The 19,064-nt window shown below is 37.3% G+C and overlaps 1 long non-coding RNA gene across 1 annotated transcript; it reads left to right on the forward strand.

Annotated features, from left to right (window-relative positions):
• The first annotated feature begins 3,426 nt into the window (after positions 1-3,426).
• Positions 3,427-18,558, forward strand: LOC119234796 (uncharacterized). The gene is made up of 4 exons (XR_005122670.2): positions 3,427-3,545; positions 14,279-14,338; positions 16,998-17,093; positions 18,394-18,558. It is a non-coding gene; the product is annotated as an uncharacterized LOC119234796 (long non-coding RNA).
• Positions 18,559-19,064: the final 506 nt, after the last annotated feature.

Below are 19,064 nucleotides of genomic sequence, written 5' to 3' on the forward strand. Positions count from 1 at the left end.
AGCAAAAGAAAACCTAGTTCATTTTCTGACCACCTCCTCCCCCCACCCCCAAAAGAGAGGCAGTGGCAAACAAATGAATTGCAGTACAATGATAAAAAGTGCACGGTTTAGAGGTAGCAGAGAGATGGGAGATGTAAGATGTAGGTGAGGTTGTTAGGGGGAAATGATGTCCTGAGCTAATCCCATACAGGCTTTGTGGACCCCACCCCCACTCCAGACTAAAGCCATCAAGACTCTGGGAAAGACAAATCCCATCACCACCAAGGGAGGGTGGCTGGGACCTGAGGGTGGAGTTGGGCAGCCAGGTTGGATATAAAAAACCAAACACGTGGGCCTTGGGCTCTCTCTCTCTCTGGCTCGCGATCGCTCGCCTCCTGGCTTCACCGCTCCTGGCTGGCGGCGAACTCTGAGAGCGCCATTTTGGGATTCCTGATCGGCGGATTGGGTAGGACTCATTTAAAACTTTGTCTCCCACTTTTCTCCCAGAGCTGTACATTTCCTCATTTCCCTTTCCCTTGTAAATAAACCTTTTATTAACCTTTCACGTGTGCCTGCAGTAGAGCATTGATAAGTCCTTTTAAGCGCGCGGGTGAGGACCCACAGTCAGGCACCCCGTTTTGTATCGGGGTTGCTCTACAACAAGGTGAGAATTTATGAGATCAGAACTGTCAAAACAGAACATTTGTAAGGAGGTGATAGACAAAGACATACAGGGGTTGAAACTTCAAGAGTGCCAAGATACAGAGGGAACTGGACACAGCAAAAGTGAAGGCAGATTTGGGTTAGTCACCACTTTCACCCACTTACTGGTTTCATGTCTTTGGGGTAGTTATTTTGTGGGTCTCCTACTCCTAAGCGGCCTGTTTGGCCACCATTTTGTTAAATCCTAAACAAGATCAAATAACCCTCTCAGTTAGGTACAGAGACCAAACCTGCAAGGTGCCCTTCAAATCAAACAAGAGCACAAAGCTAGATCATGCTGGGAAGGCTATGCATCATGAGGTATGACCAGGAACACCTGGGGGGCTGAGGACTGATGTATAACAAAGGACCCCAGAAGCTGATCAATGGAAGCCTTGTTGATAGGATTAAAACCATGGCTGGGGAACTAGGGCATGATCTCAATGACAATACCAAGTCATTAAATAGATAAGAAGTGCCTATAGGGCAGACTCACAATCCCTGGTCTTCTACATTCTTCCCCTTTCTTTAATCTCCTTCCCATTCCTTTTTCTCTATCCCCTTATGCTGTATATCAATAAAAAGGCCAGAATCTTGCTCTTCAGCAGCATCCTGCATTATGTAGCCTGCTTTAGGATTTCCATTTCTTTATCAGTGTGATGTTGCCCGGTGCAACTTATTTGACCATGGGAAGCTTTAATTTCCTTCTCCATAAAGGGAGTTACAAGAGAAGTTACTGCCTTACTTTGTCAGGAAAATTAAAGATATGTCTCATGTGAAATACTTCATACTCTAGCAAATAGATATTGATATTTATGTTCAGGAAATATTACCCTTATTTTCTTCACCATCAGTATTACTATTAGTAATTATTATTCCATCCTCAACACAACCATTCATTTACTCATGAGTCTGCAGTTTGTTTAGGGATGGTAGACATTTCTGTTTGATGAGCTGGCAGCTGCAGTGACTGAAGGGGTTGGGGGGTCTACACCCAAGGTAACTCACTTCCAAATTGGCCAATGGTGCTTTATTTGGCAGCGTGCTCAGCTGGGGCCTCAGTGCCTCTCTCCATGGAACCCTCCAGGAAGGAGCTACTTTTTCTTCCTCACAGGATGATGGTTGAGTACTCTGGAGACAGGAGGTGGAAACTGCCAAATTCTTAAGCTCATGACCCAGAAACTAGCCCAGCATTTCTTCTGCTTTATTCTATTGGTCAAGGAATCAAGAGCCTATTCATATGGCCAGCTTTCAATTACCATATAATGGGATAAAAAGAACAACTTAGAGAATCCTGTTATCAGAAAGCAGAGTCTTTTTTTTTTTTTTTTTTTTTTTTAAAAATTTTTTTTTTTTTTAGAGGCATGTTTTATTTATTTGTTTGCTGGTTTGTTTGTTTGTTTTGTTTATACATGCACTGGGTACAGTCAGAAGCGCGGAGGGTGAGAGAATTCACCAGAGCCAGAGCAGGGAGCAGAGCAGGCAGAAGGACCGAAGTACACTGCTGAGGGGAGCAGCGGGCGGCAGGAGAGGTCTGCGCGCCATGTGGGACCCTCCTCCGGTGGCCGGGGAGCAGCCGGGGATCGAACCGGCGCCGCAGAGGCCGCGGGCAGCCTCGCAACCCAGCTCTCAACCGCTGCCCCACCGGGGAGGCCAGAAAGCAGAGTCTTGAAGACACAGACCTCTGGAAAAATGTTTGTGGATTAAAAGCAAAGTTGGGCCTCCCTGATGGCGCAGGCGGTTGAGCACTGCACTGTGAAGCTGTCCGCAGCCTCTGCAGTGCGGGTTTGATCCTGGCCTGCCAGCGAGAATCCCACGTGGTGCAGCAGACCTCTTCTGTCTCAAACCACTGCTCCCCTCAGCAGTGTATTTCAGTCGATCTGCCTGTTCTGTTCCCTGCTCTGTCTCTGGTGAATCCTCTCACCCTCCTGCGCATCTGGCCTATACCCCGGTTCTTGTATAAATAAATAAAAATCTTTTTTAAAAAAGCAAAGTTTTTGTGATACACATTTGAAAGGACCTCTACTAAAATATTCTATTAATAAAACTCAAATTCAATTACAAATTGAAATAGATTACGGTCTTTTAAATTTGGAATAAAAGCTAAGAGTTCTGATGGAAAACTCCAAATTATAGAAGTGAATGTTAGATCTGAAAGGACCTTCCAGACCCTCGACAACCGCCCTTTGTGTATGTGTGGTTGTGGAACACGCTTGGGAAAAACATGAGTCTGAGACCCTGCAGCCAAGTATGAACAGCATTCAGTTGGGCATTGGGGGAGACTCAGACACGTAGCTGTGTCAACAGTATAACGTCACTCTCAGGTTATCCTCTCACGCTTGTTTGGGAGTGAGGGGGAATAGGTGAAAAGTGTAACCTCAAATGAAGACATCAACTGCAGTTTAATTCATCCACACATATTAGCCTGAAATGTCACCTCCTTTATTCCTCAGCAAATACTCCTCTGTGTGAAACACAATATTTCCAAATGCCTTTTTGATCTGATGTAAAGCAGCACTTTTTAAGTTGGTTTGTCACATTCCCAGGATTTTACATCCAGATGATAAATAATTCTGTCCTGTAGCACAGATCTGACTTTCCAGCCTAGAGAGAAAGTTGGGACTATCAATCTAGAGAGTACTGACAAGGCGTGGGGAGATCAAGATTCTGATCCCACGGCAGCCCAACTTAATAGGGCTTTATGATGTACTTGCTTTAACTCTGAGCTTTTGTGCTTACATCAGCAAGTCGAATAGTTTTCTGTAAATGTGCTCTAAGTTTCTTCCCAACTTTCTGTGTCAAGGATTTCATGATGGAGGTTGCTGGGAGAATGTGAAGAATCCCGAGAGACCCATAGTCACAAGGTGAGAAGGCGCTCATCTTTATGGGAACACAATCAGCCACAAGTCCCTGAATTTCATAAAGGCTTACTGAGGACCGTGTGTGAGAAATAAATCCCTTGATTGTAACGGCGCTGTAACAAATTCTAATATATCAAGATTCACATAATGAAAGGCATCTGAGCATCTCCTTAGGCAGTTCAGGGACTTTGTTGCTTATTTTTCAAATAATGTTGTGCTGCTGACTCATGTTTGCCTTGTGCCCTTTTGTGACCCCTCAATATTCAGGGCCCTCATCTCGCTCCTCATTATTATTAATAATCAGTGCCTATGAAATTATACTACACCCTGGCTTGTTATCAAGTCCTGGAAGTATGCAAATAGATTAATCAACCTGCTCCCATGCTTAAAACCTTGAATGGAACTTTATTTAAGTATGGTGGAAGTATTTGCCCTGGCTCGCAGTTGTCTCCTCCAATCAAGCCTGAGGTGTGTTTTCCTCCTAACTTTTAATTGCATGACCTCTGAGAACCTAATTTCCAGAAAACCCATTTATTATTTTAATGCTCATTTGGCATTATTATTTTCCCAAAGCAATCTTTTTGTCTCTGAATCTCTTAGGAGAGTTAGAAGCAAGCCAAGAAAAGCTTCATTTTCTCCTCCTGGCCCTCAAAGGAAGCAGAAATGAAACATTAAAAATCTTAGTTTCTAGCTGGGGATGGGAGGAGGGAGCAAGCAAGGAAGGTGGGGGTGTGGGGGGGGGAGGCTGGAAGCACTTGCGTTGGTCCCAGATGGAAAGCAATCCAGCAAATTGCCTTTAAACAGCAGTGTCCCTGCAAATAGGGCACTCTAGCTGTTTCGTGTCACTTGAAAGCATCTTGTTGATATTTTTATAGATTTTATGATACATTCTACAGCATGCCTCAGGAACAGCTACTTGGTTTCTGGCAGTAATGAACATTGTTATACTCGCAGCCTGAGTAGTCTTTACTTCAAAGGGAGGCGTTGATCTGATCTTTCATCTACTCAGCTGTTGCTTACCAGTTTCCTTCAGATACTGTTTGAACTAAAAACCCCACATTTCCTGGTTTGAGTGAACAATTCCCCCGACACTTCTAATCCTCTCACTTGGAAGCTACTAAACTGTGATTGAATGATGCCATTAACAAGAAGGAGGTAAATACATTTAAACATGCAGTCTTAGACTTTGCTCAAATAATAAATGGCTTGTATGCTCAGAACTCTTCTCTGTTTACCAAAACAAAGGGTTTGGGGAAGGGTGAATGAAGAAAATATGTAAATGGATAAATGAAAAACTGAATTTCACATTCAAAACATTATATATATATGTCTCATGCTATGTATGCTTTTGTTTTATAAATTTATAAAATAGCTTAAACATATTTTGGAGGACTTAAAATTTAGCATCATATTGTTGCATAGTGCAGTATTTTTTTATGGTATGTAATGTTAATTTAATAATTACGTGAATATACTGAGTTTATGCATCTATTCTTCTGTTGATGGGTTTTTTGGATTACTTAGGCTTTTGCTATTGTGAACAGTGCTCCTGTGAATATTCTTATACATATTTCTTATTGCAAATGTGCAACATTTGTTGAGTATATACAAGAGAATAGAACTATTGGTCCTGTGATATTAAGAGATAATGACAAACTATTTTTCAAAGTGTTTTTATCAGTTTATTTCCACAAACAGTGTAAAGGAGAGCCTATGAATTTACAGCCTTTCCAGCACTTGATTTTATCATTTTTTTTAACCACTTACATTGGTGTAAAATGGTATCACCTGTGGCCTTGATTCATATTTCCAAGATTGTTATTTGTGTTGAACAATTAACTTCAGATGCTTATTTGTTAGGTTCGCTTTTATCAAATGTCTGTTCATATCTTTGGCCCATTTTTTTACTGGATTATTTCTGCTTTTCTTACTGATTTACAGGAATGCTTCATATGGTCTTGACATGAATTCTTTGTTGTGAACATCATATCACCTTTTGCCAGTTTCCAACCTGTCATTTCACTTTCCTTATGCATTTTCAGATAAAAGTTATTAATTTAGTATGGTTATACTGATCAGTCTTTTCCATCATAGTTCTTTTTGATGCATTATCTAAAAATATATTTTCACTTCAACATTTTAAAGGTTCTCTCCTTTATCGTTCCACTAAGAATTTTACAGTTTTGTTTTGCATTTAAGCCTTTGAGTCATCTGGAGTTGATATTTGTTCAAGAAGCGAGGTAGGGTTTCTTTTAGATCTTTTTCCATGTAGATAACCTTTATTTCTAGCTACATTTATTGAATGATCCTTAGTCTTCATTGATCAGATATTATACCTTTGTCCTAAAATTCCATATATTCATGGATCTATTTCTAGTCATTCTAGTTTATGCCATTAATCAATTTCTCTATCTCTGCACCAATACACACTGTTTTAAGTGCTATGGTTTCTTCATAAGTCCTGATATCTAAGTAGGACAGGGCCTACTCCTTACAATATCTTATTTTAAAATGTCCTGGCTATTTGTGGCCTTCTGTATTTTATTATATATTTACTGATATTATTAGATTCTACTGATATTATGCATTTTCAGATTAATATCTACTGATATTAATAGATTCTAATAATAGAATCTATTATTAGATTCCAAATCCTGCTGGCATTTTATAAGAAGTTGCATTGAACTTATAGTTCAACTTTGAATCAATCATTTTTACACAATTTTCCTATCTAAGAACAAGCACTGTTTCCCCATTTAAGTTTTTTATAATGTTCCTCATCTTGCATTTTTGTTATTATTATATCTTGATTCTCAATATTCTCCACACTACTGTAAATGCTGCTTTCTCCTTATTTATATTTTCTAGTTGTATGCTACTATTGTCAAGAAATGCATCTAAAGTCAGAACAGGGGGGAAGCAGATATTGTTTAAAAATGATCAATGATGTAAAAAGAAATAGCATTAAAAATAAATTAAAAAAAAACAAAGTCAGAACATATGTATATAAACACAACCAAAAATGTTTCCCAACCAATTTTAAGGTCTTTTGTTATTTTAAATGTTATGTAGGGCCTCCCCGGTGGCGCAGCGGTTGAGTGCTGGGTTGCGAAGCTGCCTGCAACCTCTGCAGCCGGTTCAATCCCCGGCTGCTCCCCGGCCACCGGAGGAGGGTCCCACATGGCGCGCAGACCTCTCCTGCCGCCCGCTGCTCCCCTCAGCAGTGTACTTCGGTCCTTCTGCCTGCTCTGCTCCCCGCTCTGGCTCTGGTGAATTCTCTCACCCTCCCGCGCTTCTGACTGTACCCAGTGCATGTATAAACCAAACAAACAAACAAATAATAAATAAATAAATAAGACATGCCTCTAGAAAATTAAAAAAAAAAAATGTTATGTAAATTGTGTTGAATTTTCTTTGTAAATGGGCATATAAGCTGTAAATGATGACAATTTTATTTCTTTTTTTCTAATCTTATCACTCTAATTTCTTTTTCCTGTCTTAGTACACTGGATAAGATCACCTATTTAATATTGCATTGAAGTGATATAAAATTGCTCCTGATTTTAAAGAAAATGATTCTTGTGTTTCCAAGTTAAGAATGATGTTTGCTCAGGGAAATACAAAAAATATTTTTCTGTATCAGTTGACTGTATTTCTAATTTGTTATGAGTTTTTGTGATGTGTTGGTATTGAATTTGATCAAATGTTTTTCAGCATTTATCATATAGTTTTGTTTTTTAATTTGCTAATGTGGTGAATTCAAGTTAAGGATTTTCTATTATTAAAATCATCCTTTGGTGGGATAAATCCTAATTGTTTATGCTGTATAATCCTCTATGTATACTGTTAATTCAGTTTGCAAATATCTTGCTTAGGGTTTTTACACCTGTATTATTGAGTGAAATAGACTAGTAATATTCCTTTTACAGAACGTCTTTATCTGATTTTGATTTTGATTTTGTTTTTATAGAAGAGTATAAGAATGTTTCTCTGATTGTCCTTTCACTGTTAGATTGAATTTGTGTACAGTTGGGATGATCATGTCCTTGAAAGTTTTGTAGAAATTTCCTGTGAAATCACATGCTCCTACTGCTTTTCTTGTGAGATATATTTTTTACTATTATGTAAATTTCTTCAATAAGTGTACAATTTTTATGATTTTTACTTTTTTCTTGAGTTAACTCTAGTAAATTAGATTTTTTTAATGTATTTGATCATTTTATGTAAATTTCAAAATGCTGGCACATAGTCACATAGCTTGTTTGATATAAATGTGGTTATATACTCTTTTGCAAATGATAACTTTATTTTTAGTCTCTTATAGTATCCTTAAAAGTTTTTCTGAAGAGTTGTCTAGTTTTTGGTCTTTTTTCAGTTTTAAAGGATTTTGGCTTTGTTGACTCTGATATTTTTGTGATTGTCTATTTTGTTCATTTGGACTCTGACTTGATCACTTTCTAATTTCTTTGGGTTTATTATTTTGTTTATCTATATAAATTTTAAGATGAATAGTTAGGTTGCTACATTTAAAACTTTCTTCATTTCCATGGAAACTATTTAAGGTTATACAATTCTCTTGAAGCTGTATAACACCTCTTCAAGGTCAGGTAAAATTTTTCTTCCTTTTTGAAACTTTACTTCCCTCCCCATCCTAGTCCATAGACACAGGTTCAGTTTTGCAGCTCAGTTTTTCAGTTTTGCAGCTTATTAGGTAGAATAAGCAAGGGCTTTTAAGTCAGAAATACCCAGGTAAAATCCCAAACCTGCCTATTAATAGTTCTTTTTACTGTAAACATATAATGTGTCATTTTTCATCTTAAAAATGAAAGAGACAAAGCTAATTCTTCATGCTTTTGTGAAATGTAAATGTGAATTAAACTATGGGAAGCTATCTGGTATCATCAACTCCTGGCATATAATAAATTAGTCAGGCCTTCCCTGCACCCCCTCCTTTACCTTCCTTGTGAGGTTAATAAGATTCCAAAGTTAGTTTTTTCTCTGGGAGACTTTGAAAATCACTTCTATAGAAAAGCTGTAAACTGTTGAGATAGACGAGGCTAGTTTTCTTCTCTATTTTTCTCTTGTGGATATTTCCCCCTCCATTTTTTTGGAGAAAATGAGAACACAGTAACAGCTGAGTAGTTCTATAGCACCACTGCCCCCCACAACATACGCCCCCTCAGTTCCCTGTGGTTAGTGTTATGGATTCTTTGGTTCTAGCCATGGAGACTTTATTTGACTACATATTAACCTGCTAGATCAACACATCAAGTTTCTGGACTTGGATTCCATCCAGTTCAGTTCATTTGCATAAGAAAAACTTTCCTGTTGAAGGATTATATTTACCAATCTAAATTTATTTTAAAATCAAAATTGTTGATTTCCTCCATTAGAACTACCTCTCTCTATATTGTTTTATCTAATTCAATGAGGGCAAGTTGTCCTGGTTTTAATGCATTAACTCCTGAATATTTGCACATTTCTCTGAGGAGCTGCCATTGATTAGTGACAATCCTTAACCTTCCACAGTGGTGCAATAATTAATTATCTCATGAATTTCAGGGTGTCAACAAACATGGGCTATATACTTCATAGCTCCAAGTGGAGAAATTCTTTGATTCTACTTTTTTGTTAACCACAATTGCTCCACCAGATTCTAACACCTAACCCTAACTCTAGGCACAAAAAGTGTTAGGTTAGAGAAATAGAATTAAATATGAATTCATTCACCAGTGGAAAGTAACTCAGTAATTTATCAAGACCAGGCAAGATATGTCTATCACTATCCACAGATACTCCTGCACCCTATTGTTCCACTGTGAGGTGTATGAGGCAATATGAATTGCCAGTGAAAAACCCTTAGCACAGCATGAACTGAAATGACACATGATCTTCTAAAGCAGTGAGTGTTTATACTATGTCAGAATATCTCCCCAAAACTCTGGTGGTATTTCTTTACAAGGAAAATCTAAATATTCCACTTATTCCTTAAAATCATTGCATTTTATATCTGAAGTATTAAGATGTGCTAAAAACAATTCGCTTTTGTTCAAAGATGCATCAGCAAATGAATGTGAAATTAGATTTGTCAATTTATCAGTTCCTAAGTGAGCCCAGGTTTGCTCAGAGTTCAGTCAAAGAGTCATTTCACACCATCCATGATCTTACCTTTGATATTTGTCTCACTACAAGTTACAAAGCCATTTCTGTAAGGGTGAAGATGGAGTGGGATTTATACATAAGGCAACTAAGAAATATGCAGATGTAATAACTATAGGAATCAAAGCATAAGCTCCTGAACAAATAATAAGTCACACAACTAACATCAGCAATAAACTAGTGGATTCACACAGGTAAATTTACAATAACCATTCCTGGCAGAGCAGGATAGCATGCCCCTGCCAATTTCAGGCTGAACATACCCACCATCAGGTCCAGAACCTTTAGAAGGAATCTTTGCCTTCCCTTTGACCCACTAGTTCCAAATGATTCCAGTTTGGATTCTGAATTTTCCAAGTTTGCTCTGTGACACCTTATATCAAGGATTCCTGCCCAGGAGAGATTACTGGGCTGTATTAAATCTCCTCCATATTTAATACCATTTTAACCTAATACCACATTTTCTCTTTTATTCCCTGAGTTTTGGGCATGCTGGCTGCTCCCTGTCAGTTTAAAGGAAAACTTGTCAGGAAAAACTGAGGTCTGGGTAATCTCAGCCTCCCCTTTTACTGTTTCAATTTTCCAATAACTCAGTAACCAATTTCCTATAATAAAGCATGTCTGCTTGAAATACCTTGCTTGGCTTCTGTTTTCCTGACTGCATCCTAACCAATTTACATAGCTTCTATAAAATCTCTTCAAATTTCAGATGATATTACATTGATTAGACAGAACATAATTTGTGTAAGCAAAGGATTTAATAAAGCCACCATAGATAATTTCATTCATTTATTATAAAATTACTGATTTAATAACTAAGTATTTGTGTATATCTTCAATTATATCCTTAAGGTAAATTCTTAGTAGAGGAATTATTGATTCAGAGGTTAAGGTTTTTATTAAGTATTGTGAAATTGTCCTTCAAGTGTGCACGCTTTCTGCTTAAATTTATTCCTAAATATTTTATATTTGTTACTACTCTTAAGTTTTTTTTTTAAATAAAAAATTCCTTACAATTTCTACTAATTAAAACAGTAATTCATATTCATCATAGACAATCTCCAGAGGTAAAACAGACAAAAATAATCCATACCCTCAGTACTCAGAGATTGTCCCTAAGAATTCCTGCCTGTGTTTCTTTTCAGGCTATTTCCTCCATATGCACATACACATACACTTTCATGCCCACACAATGTTTTTAAGCTTTATCTAAGATTTTGTAATTCTATTGGTTTCACTAGTGATACATAACCAGTATTTTTTTGTGGAATAGACGTTAAACCATGACATTATTTTTTAAAGACTGTATTTTGTTTTCCAATTTGCAATTGTTTATACTTTTCCATTTTTATTATTAGAAACAATATTGTGAGTAATATTCTTTTAACAAAACGCTTTTACACACAGTCTGAACAATTTCCTTCAGAAAAAATTCCTGGAAATTGAATTGCTAGTTATATAGGGTATATTATCTATTTAAGGTTTAATATACAATCTTGCTAAATTATTATGTATATACAGATTGCTAAATTGTCCTATAGAAAGTTAAAACAAATTTACATTTGTATGTGAATTCAATTGTCTACACCATTGTCAGACAAGAAATTACCCAATTTGAAGGACAAACACAAAAGTTTTGCTTTTGTTTTAATTAGAATGTTTTGTTTTAATTAGAATGTATTAGTTACATAAAAGTTTGTATATTTGTAATAATTTTATTTATCATTTATATTTTCTATTTGTGAACCACTCTTTCATGACATTTGGCTATTTTAAAATTAAACTCTTATCTTTTTCTTTCTTATTCATAGAACTATTTTATGTATCAAGTACATTAATCCCCTATTTATTACAAATGCATTTCTAGTATTTTGTTATTTTTTGGGGGTCATTCATAAATGTCACTTTCCTCCCCAGTTTTACTGAGATATAATTGACAAAAAAATTGTGTAGAAAGCTTATAACCAGATCTTGCTACTTTTCTTTTCTTTCTTTTTTATTCATGCATACAAGAGCTGGAGTACAGGCCAGATGTGCGGGAGGGTGAGAGGATTCACCAAAGACAGAGAGGGGAGCAGAACAGGCAGATTGACTGAAATACACTGCTGAGGGAAGCAGCAGGCGAGACAGGAGAGGTCTGCCGCGCCATGTGGGTATCTCCCTGGCTGGCTGGGATTGAACCCACGCTGCAGAGGCTGTGGACATCTTCACAACACTGCACTCAACCGCCCTGCCACCAGGGAGGTCCTCTACTTTTCTTAAATCCAATTTAACAATTTCTGTGTTTGATGTGTTTAGACCATTCAAATGAAGTGTAACTATTTATATGTTTGGATTAAAAACTAACATCTTGTTAATTTTTTGCTATAGTTAATCTCGTTTAGAGCAATAAAAATATGAAAATGTCCCTTGTGCTTAATTTTTATTTTATGTATTACTATAGCTTGCCCTTGACCTTTTTTTCTTCAGAAGCAAGTTTCTTTCTTGTATTTTCTTTTTTCTTTGTTCAAATGCAAGTTCTCTCTGAACTTATTTATGTCATTTATACTTAAGAGCAAAACTATGGCTCTAACAAAATTTGCACACATCTTGTTCTTATTTGTAGGCATCATGAATCTATCGATCATCTCACTCTGTCTTTACATACATATACAGTTCTCTTTCTTCCCTCTCTTATTCTTGCTCTTGCTCTAATTCTATTTTATGCACCACTGTGTAGGAGATCTCATTGCTTTACATTTTCTTTATATCTATGTGTACACAGAAACAATCTGATTTTTGCCATTTTACTTTTTATCTGTCAACTTCATAGACTTGCAGTTTTAATATTTAAATTTCACCATTGTGCTTTCTCTTATGTAATCATAATAAGCATAAGTTATATCTTCTTCCATTTTCCAACACGTGAGATTAATTACTTTTCTTGTTTTCCTTTTGTGAAATATACTTACGTTATACAGAAGTTGAATTGTAGTCTTAGTTGATTTTTACTTTGATCTTGTTTTGTGTTTCCCCATAGTTTCCTGTCTTTTGGTTTATAGTATGTTTCCTTTATTTTTATTCTTCGGGTATTTTAGTTATATCTATGTCTCATTTTTATTCAAATAGTAATACTAATAGTAATTATAACTCCATTTCATAATAGTCATTTATTAAAATCTTGCATGCGGCAATATTTGACCCTTTACATATTTTTCAATGATGCAATATTCTTACTACCAACACCAATAGCAATGATAACAGTTGCTGACAATATCGAACATTTCTAGCACAAAGATGTGCTAAATATCTTTTAATCACTTTATTTCTGTCAAGCCTTTATGAAATAATTGATATCTTGGCACAATCTTAAAAGGCATATGCAATTATCTCCATTTTACAAGTGAGAAAGGGTGATTCTCACATATGACACCAACACCCAACTGTAATCCATGGTCTCCGTACCTAACCTTTAAAGTTTTTAAAAACATTGTTCTGTTTTTTTACCTTTTTTTCTAAATTCTATTGCTCCTTCTTCTCCCCTCCCCCTGCCTGCTCCATAATTGTGATCTGTGGTCTCTCTCAATTTCTTGTCCCCCCACCAGAGGCAGTTCCACGCTGCATTTCTCTCTTTTCCTTCTTCAAAAACCAGTAGTACAACATCTGTTACTTTCACAGTTAAAAAAAAAAGTGAAGAAAGAAAAGAAGAAAAAAGAAAAGGAGGGCCTCCCTGTGGAGCTGTCAGCAGCCTCTGCAGCGCCTGTTCGATTCCCGGGCTGCCAGGGAGATACCCACATGGCGCGGCAGACCTCTCCTGCCTAACCCGCTGCTCTCCTCAGCAGTGTGTTTTGGTCCTTCTGCCTTTTCTGCTCCCTGCTCTGTCTCAGGTGAATTCTCTCGCCCTTCCGCACCTCTGGCCTGTATCACAGTGCTTGTATAAATAAATAAATCTTTAGGAAAAAAAAAAGAAAAAGGAAAGAAAACGTGAGGGAAGAAAATCTTTTAAAGACGGTGATTTCATATTACTTCCACTACCCATCTTCTTTATTCCAAAGTCCTTACTCCTGCGCAAGGGCCCTGGGGGTGGACAGTGGAGACAGCCGCGCTCACCCGGAGTCCAGGGTGTGATGGATCCTGTAGTGGATGCTTCCTCCTTGGGTTCGGGTGCCTGAGAGCAGCCACAGATGGTGGAGCCGTTACTCAGTACCCTCAGGCAGCACAGCCCGTCCCCATTGTTCACGGATGTAACAAAGTACTTAGCTGCAGCCGGTGACAAAGGCATTTTCTCTTAGCACTAATTAGCCTCTGAGTAATTTCTAATCTAACTCCAATTTCAACCATATGTATATACAGATGCGGTGTTGTCTTCTTTCCCCTCATCATTCGACCGTCCTCTTGTCCTTCTCCAATCCTGCAGCCTTTTTATTCTATGCCTCAATATCTTTCCACAAACTTTTTAACTTTTAACTTAGGATTTGAAACGGACAACTTTTGGAATCCTACACATTTCTCCACAAACTATGTGGAACAAATCACTAAAGTGAGAATAAGTTAAACCAGAATCTTTTCTGAGGTTTTTTTTTTTCTTTCCTTTTCAGAATGACAACATACAGGTACGATGCCACTGCGGCAGGTGCTGGGGGAGCTTGCTAACTCTGGTACGTTATTATTATTTATATTTTTCTTGACTTTCCAAAAAAACAGTTTTCCAAAGTTGCCCATTAAAAAGATCGTTTTGTTATTTTGAACAGATATTTTGTACTTTTTGACAAATCACAGCCTGCCTGCGGTTGTCAGAAGGGCCTTTTCCCACATTTGTTCTGATTCTTTTCCTATCAGAGGAAGTTGGCTCGTGGGTTTCTGTGGATGACTGCACTTACCTCATATTTGACTTAAGGATAAGTGTTTTAGCATAACCTTGCTTTGGGAACTTGTAATTCTTTGTCTCTGCCCCAGCTTAACTCCTTTCCTCCTTTTATTTTGGTTTCATTTTCACAAATCTGTTTCTCAAGTTTCATGGCACAGCTTAACCACACCCTCCATTTTCTTCCTAATTGACATGAATTCTAAGGGACAGTGGCATTCTCCTGTAGGTTCTCTGCTTCCACGTCTGCTACCAATTTGTCTTAATTAAGGCCAGTAGGGATGTAAACTCTGCCAGGCGGCTGCACAGGGTCATGGAAAGTGATGACCTTAGGGCCAGGTAGGTCAAGGTTAATATTTTGGCTCTACGTCTTGCTAGCTGCCTGAGAAATTTCCCTAGGCTACCTAAGCCTCAGTCTACTGATGTTCAAAAATGGAGAGAATATCACCCATCTAAAATATTGTGAGGATTACAGGTCATTATGTAAATTACCTGGCACATGATAGTTATAAGATAAATGAAAATTACTTTTGAGTCAGCCAAACATAGAATTCATGATTCCAGTTCTTCCTCTTTCTAGGACATATTTGAAATTTGTTTCACAATGTTTGAGCCTCAGTTTCCAAAATTGTCCTAAAGTGGGGAAAAAGGCCCCCGATAAGATTCCTATGAAGATTACAGCATCTGGCAGGATATACAGCAGTTGTACGTGCTCTCAGCAAATATTCTTTCTTTTCTACTTTCTCGACAAAGACAAATCCTACTGGACACGTCTGAACTTTACCTACCTATGTGTTGTTTTTTACAGAATGAAATTTCCAGCAGGCATTACAATAGTTTGAAGGTTTTATGGTAGCTCAAGAGAGTACTTATTTTGATATCTTGGGAAAGCAGCATCCATTTTCTCTTTCTGATCGACAGAAATATGTTTTCATCAAAATATTACTTTTCATTTTCTCTTTTTACAAGGGTTGTATACCTTTAACTCCAGGGTATCATTTGTATAAAAAGAAAGAAAGTTCACAAGAGGAGAACCACAACTTACTGAAGGTGATATTTTCAGATAGCATGTACAACAAAGGAGTTACAGAATATCCCGCTGTCATCAAGAAACATTTTTGCATTTTGATGAACTCATTTTTCATAGTCAACTAGAAGAAAAAAATTCTTGTCCTTATTCATATTTTCAAGGATTTGGAAAACGTTAAATAAAAGGGAACCAATAAATTATGAAGAATATTACTCTCACTGAAATATAAGAGAAATTTTGCTTCTCACAGGACTCTGCAAAAAAAAAAAAGAGAGTACTCTTAAAATGCAGCCTGTCTCCCACCCTGAAAACATCCTGCAGGAATCCCTCCATCTCTGAGGAACAGGGGGATTCTGGGAGCAGGGAGGGAAGTGGGGGCTTGAATTCTAACATGCTCTGATTTTTTTTTTTTAATTTTATATATTTTTTACATCATTTTTCATTTTTTGCACAATGTATGCATTTTCTTTTCTTTTTGAGTTTTCCCAATTTTTTTTAAAGGTTTATTTATTTATTTATACATGCACTGGGTACAGTCAGAAGCGCAGGAGGGTGAGAGAATTCACCAGAGCCAGAGCGGGGAGCAGAGCAGGCAGAAGGACCGAAGTACACTGCTGAGGGGAACATGCTCTGATTTTATTTCAAGTCACTTTCCATTGACAATTCATTTAGCCTTTGTAAATCTCAGTTTTCTTAGGTGTTAAAAAATGGGTAGCCCTGTTCTTCCTAGTGTTTTAGTAGAACAAATAACATAATTGATGTTTGCTAAAGCAATTAGCACTGTGCTTTATAGAGAATAGGTAATAAATGTCAGTGTCCCTTCTCTTTTTCCTGCAGGTCTATACATAGTGTGAACTTGATAATCATAGGTGATCAATACAAGTAAATAATGGGACCTGTTGGAAGAATGTTATCAGTGGAATTAATCTAATTTTCACTAGTATAAATCAATTTGAAGAAGCATCTGCTCTTGAGAGGAGCAGAAACGATTGAATCATTTTAATTCATGGCACAACTTGATTTTAATTTTGATGAGCAAATAAGGATCCCACCTGTGTTATGATAATTAATTATATTATTGTTGATGGAAATAAATGCTACCATTTGTTGACTTACTATAAGCCAGGTGCTTGCCCCTTAAGCAGGTACTATATGTCTCACAGGTAACAAAACTAAGGCTCAGAGCCAAGAAAAGTTTTTCTCAAGGTTACACAAATAATGGATTTGAACCTAGGTCCTTCCTTTCCAAGTTCAATGTTTTTGTGGTGACAGAGATCATTGTTACAAACATGTACATAATTTGACTTACAATATAACTGAATCTAATTTTCATATATTCTCTGGAAAAAATCAATATCTGGATGTATGTGATTTCCTTTTTATCTACTTTTGGTGTCTAACTCTATTTTATTGATGTTTCTAGAGAAGTGACTGGAATGTTCTACCACTGGATATCAGCTTGCCAGCAAATGAGGCCAGCCAGTGGCTGTGTCAAGCTACAGATTTACTGACAAATCAGGTAGTAAGAGATACAGTTGTTGGTTTGTTTTCTTTTAGGGTTTTGACACTTTCAGGGAGAAGGGGACTAACATTCAAAATGTAGTTAAGAGACTTACAGTTAGGGGCATAAAATGAGACTTACAGTTAGGGGCATAAAATGCCGTCTCATTCAATACTCACAACAATGGGTGAGACAGATATTATCTCCTTTGTATTTGAGACACAGAAGCTTTGAGAGGTTAGTAACTTAAAGAAATATAACTAGGTTTTGAACCCTGGAAAATGCACTTTGCATTGTGTTCGTTCTATGCTGATTCCAGTAGATGAAGCATTAGAGCATTTAGAGTTCTTTGCTCTAATTTTCTACTTACCTTGGTCAGGAAAGCATTCATCAATTCTCCCCACCCTGCATCCAGCCACCTTCCAAGTGAATAATGTACCATTTGAGAATCACACACAACTGGATCATCTTCAGCAGAGACCCTTGGATCCCAAATTCTGAAGAGTGAAGGGTAGAAATTTAGATTTGGAAATGGTTTTTAATCAAGTTCAGCCAGGAGAGCCTCTTTCTAGGTGTAACTGAGGTGTAATCAATAACTGACCCTCTTGTCTCCCGTGTGATTTTATTGAACACAGGTTTAATTGACCTGAAAAAAGAAACTTACTTGTTTGGAAAATTGTGTGCACTGGTAGCAAAATAAACTTTCCTGAGTTCTTACCATGGGGTTTTGCTGGACTGTTTCCAATGATCATTTCTGAGGAGAAAGCTGTTAGGTCACCGGACTATAAATGTTTGGGGAACAACTGTCCAGGAGGCCCTTTGATAATGAAAGAAATGATAAAATGTAGTAATATTTCCTTTCACTGGGCACGCTTATTTCAGGGAGTGAACTGGATTAGTTATCATGCTTGAGAGGGACAGAGTTGTGCACAGATATCAGACTTAGATAATAAAAGTTTACCTTCCTTGACGTTACATAATCGATGCGGACCACACCTCAAGGTGGACTAGAAGTGATTAAGGAAAAATCCCATTTCTTTGTAGAAGCAGGTTACATACTATGTCTCTTTGTGTCTCTTCTTCCTCATATGTAATGTAAAAATAAATCCTATTTTATCCTATTTTAGCTTCTGGGGCTATGTAATTCAAGGAAATTTGAGTTATGCTTTCCAATTGATCGAATTCTCTGAGCACTATCGTGGTGGCTTGAAAAATCTTTCACGAGCCTCATATTTCTTATATATGCATGAGAGGTCCGGGCCAGATTGTCTCTAGTGTCCTTTCCAATTGTAATGACAAACAACTGCACTTTTACCAGTATCCCAGGAATAAGACAGCCTTGCGCTTACAAAGCATCCAGGCACTGAGAAAGAGCTGCATTGGAAGGTAGCCATTGCGCAGAAGGTGCTTGAGTTAGGAGACCTGCTTGGAGCCTCACTTCAGCCACAGGCTTGCCGTGTGGAATTTGGCCAGGCGTTCACACCCATCAACCTGCATTTCTTCATCTATAAAGTGAGGATATTCATCATCTACTGCACAGCAAAGTTAGTAGAATTTTATTAGATTGTGCATGTGGAAGTACTTTTTACACAATAAAATCCTAATGACTTTTAAGTACTGTGAGTATCATCTAGTGCAATCCACTCATCAATTATTTTGCCAATAAAAAATGCTGAAAATCTAGTTTAAAAAATACACGTTACTTTGTTTTTATCGATATTACGTATATGCATAGTTTAAAGGATCAGCTGCATCAGCAGAACTTATTATATAACATGCAGCTCCACCCCCTCACTACTATTACAGATGTCCTGCTTCCTAGAATCAACTACTTTCAGTGCTAAGTTTTTGGTTTTGAAGCTTTTTATCTCTCTGCATAGTGCTACTTCTTAAATTTTCAGTTTCATACATTTCATTGACATTCCAATTATGGAAAATAAGGATTTAGTAAATTTTCATTCCCACCACTCACCACTAGCAAATAGATAG

The sequence above is a fragment of the Talpa occidentalis genome, unplaced genomic scaffold (genome assembly GCF_014898055.3).
Source record: "Talpa occidentalis isolate TD23 unplaced genomic scaffold, MPIMG_talOcc4v2.1 talOcc4.8, whole genome shotgun sequence".
In the NCBI taxonomy this organism is placed as follows: Eukaryota; Metazoa; Chordata; class Mammalia; order Eulipotyphla; family Talpidae; genus Talpa; species Talpa occidentalis.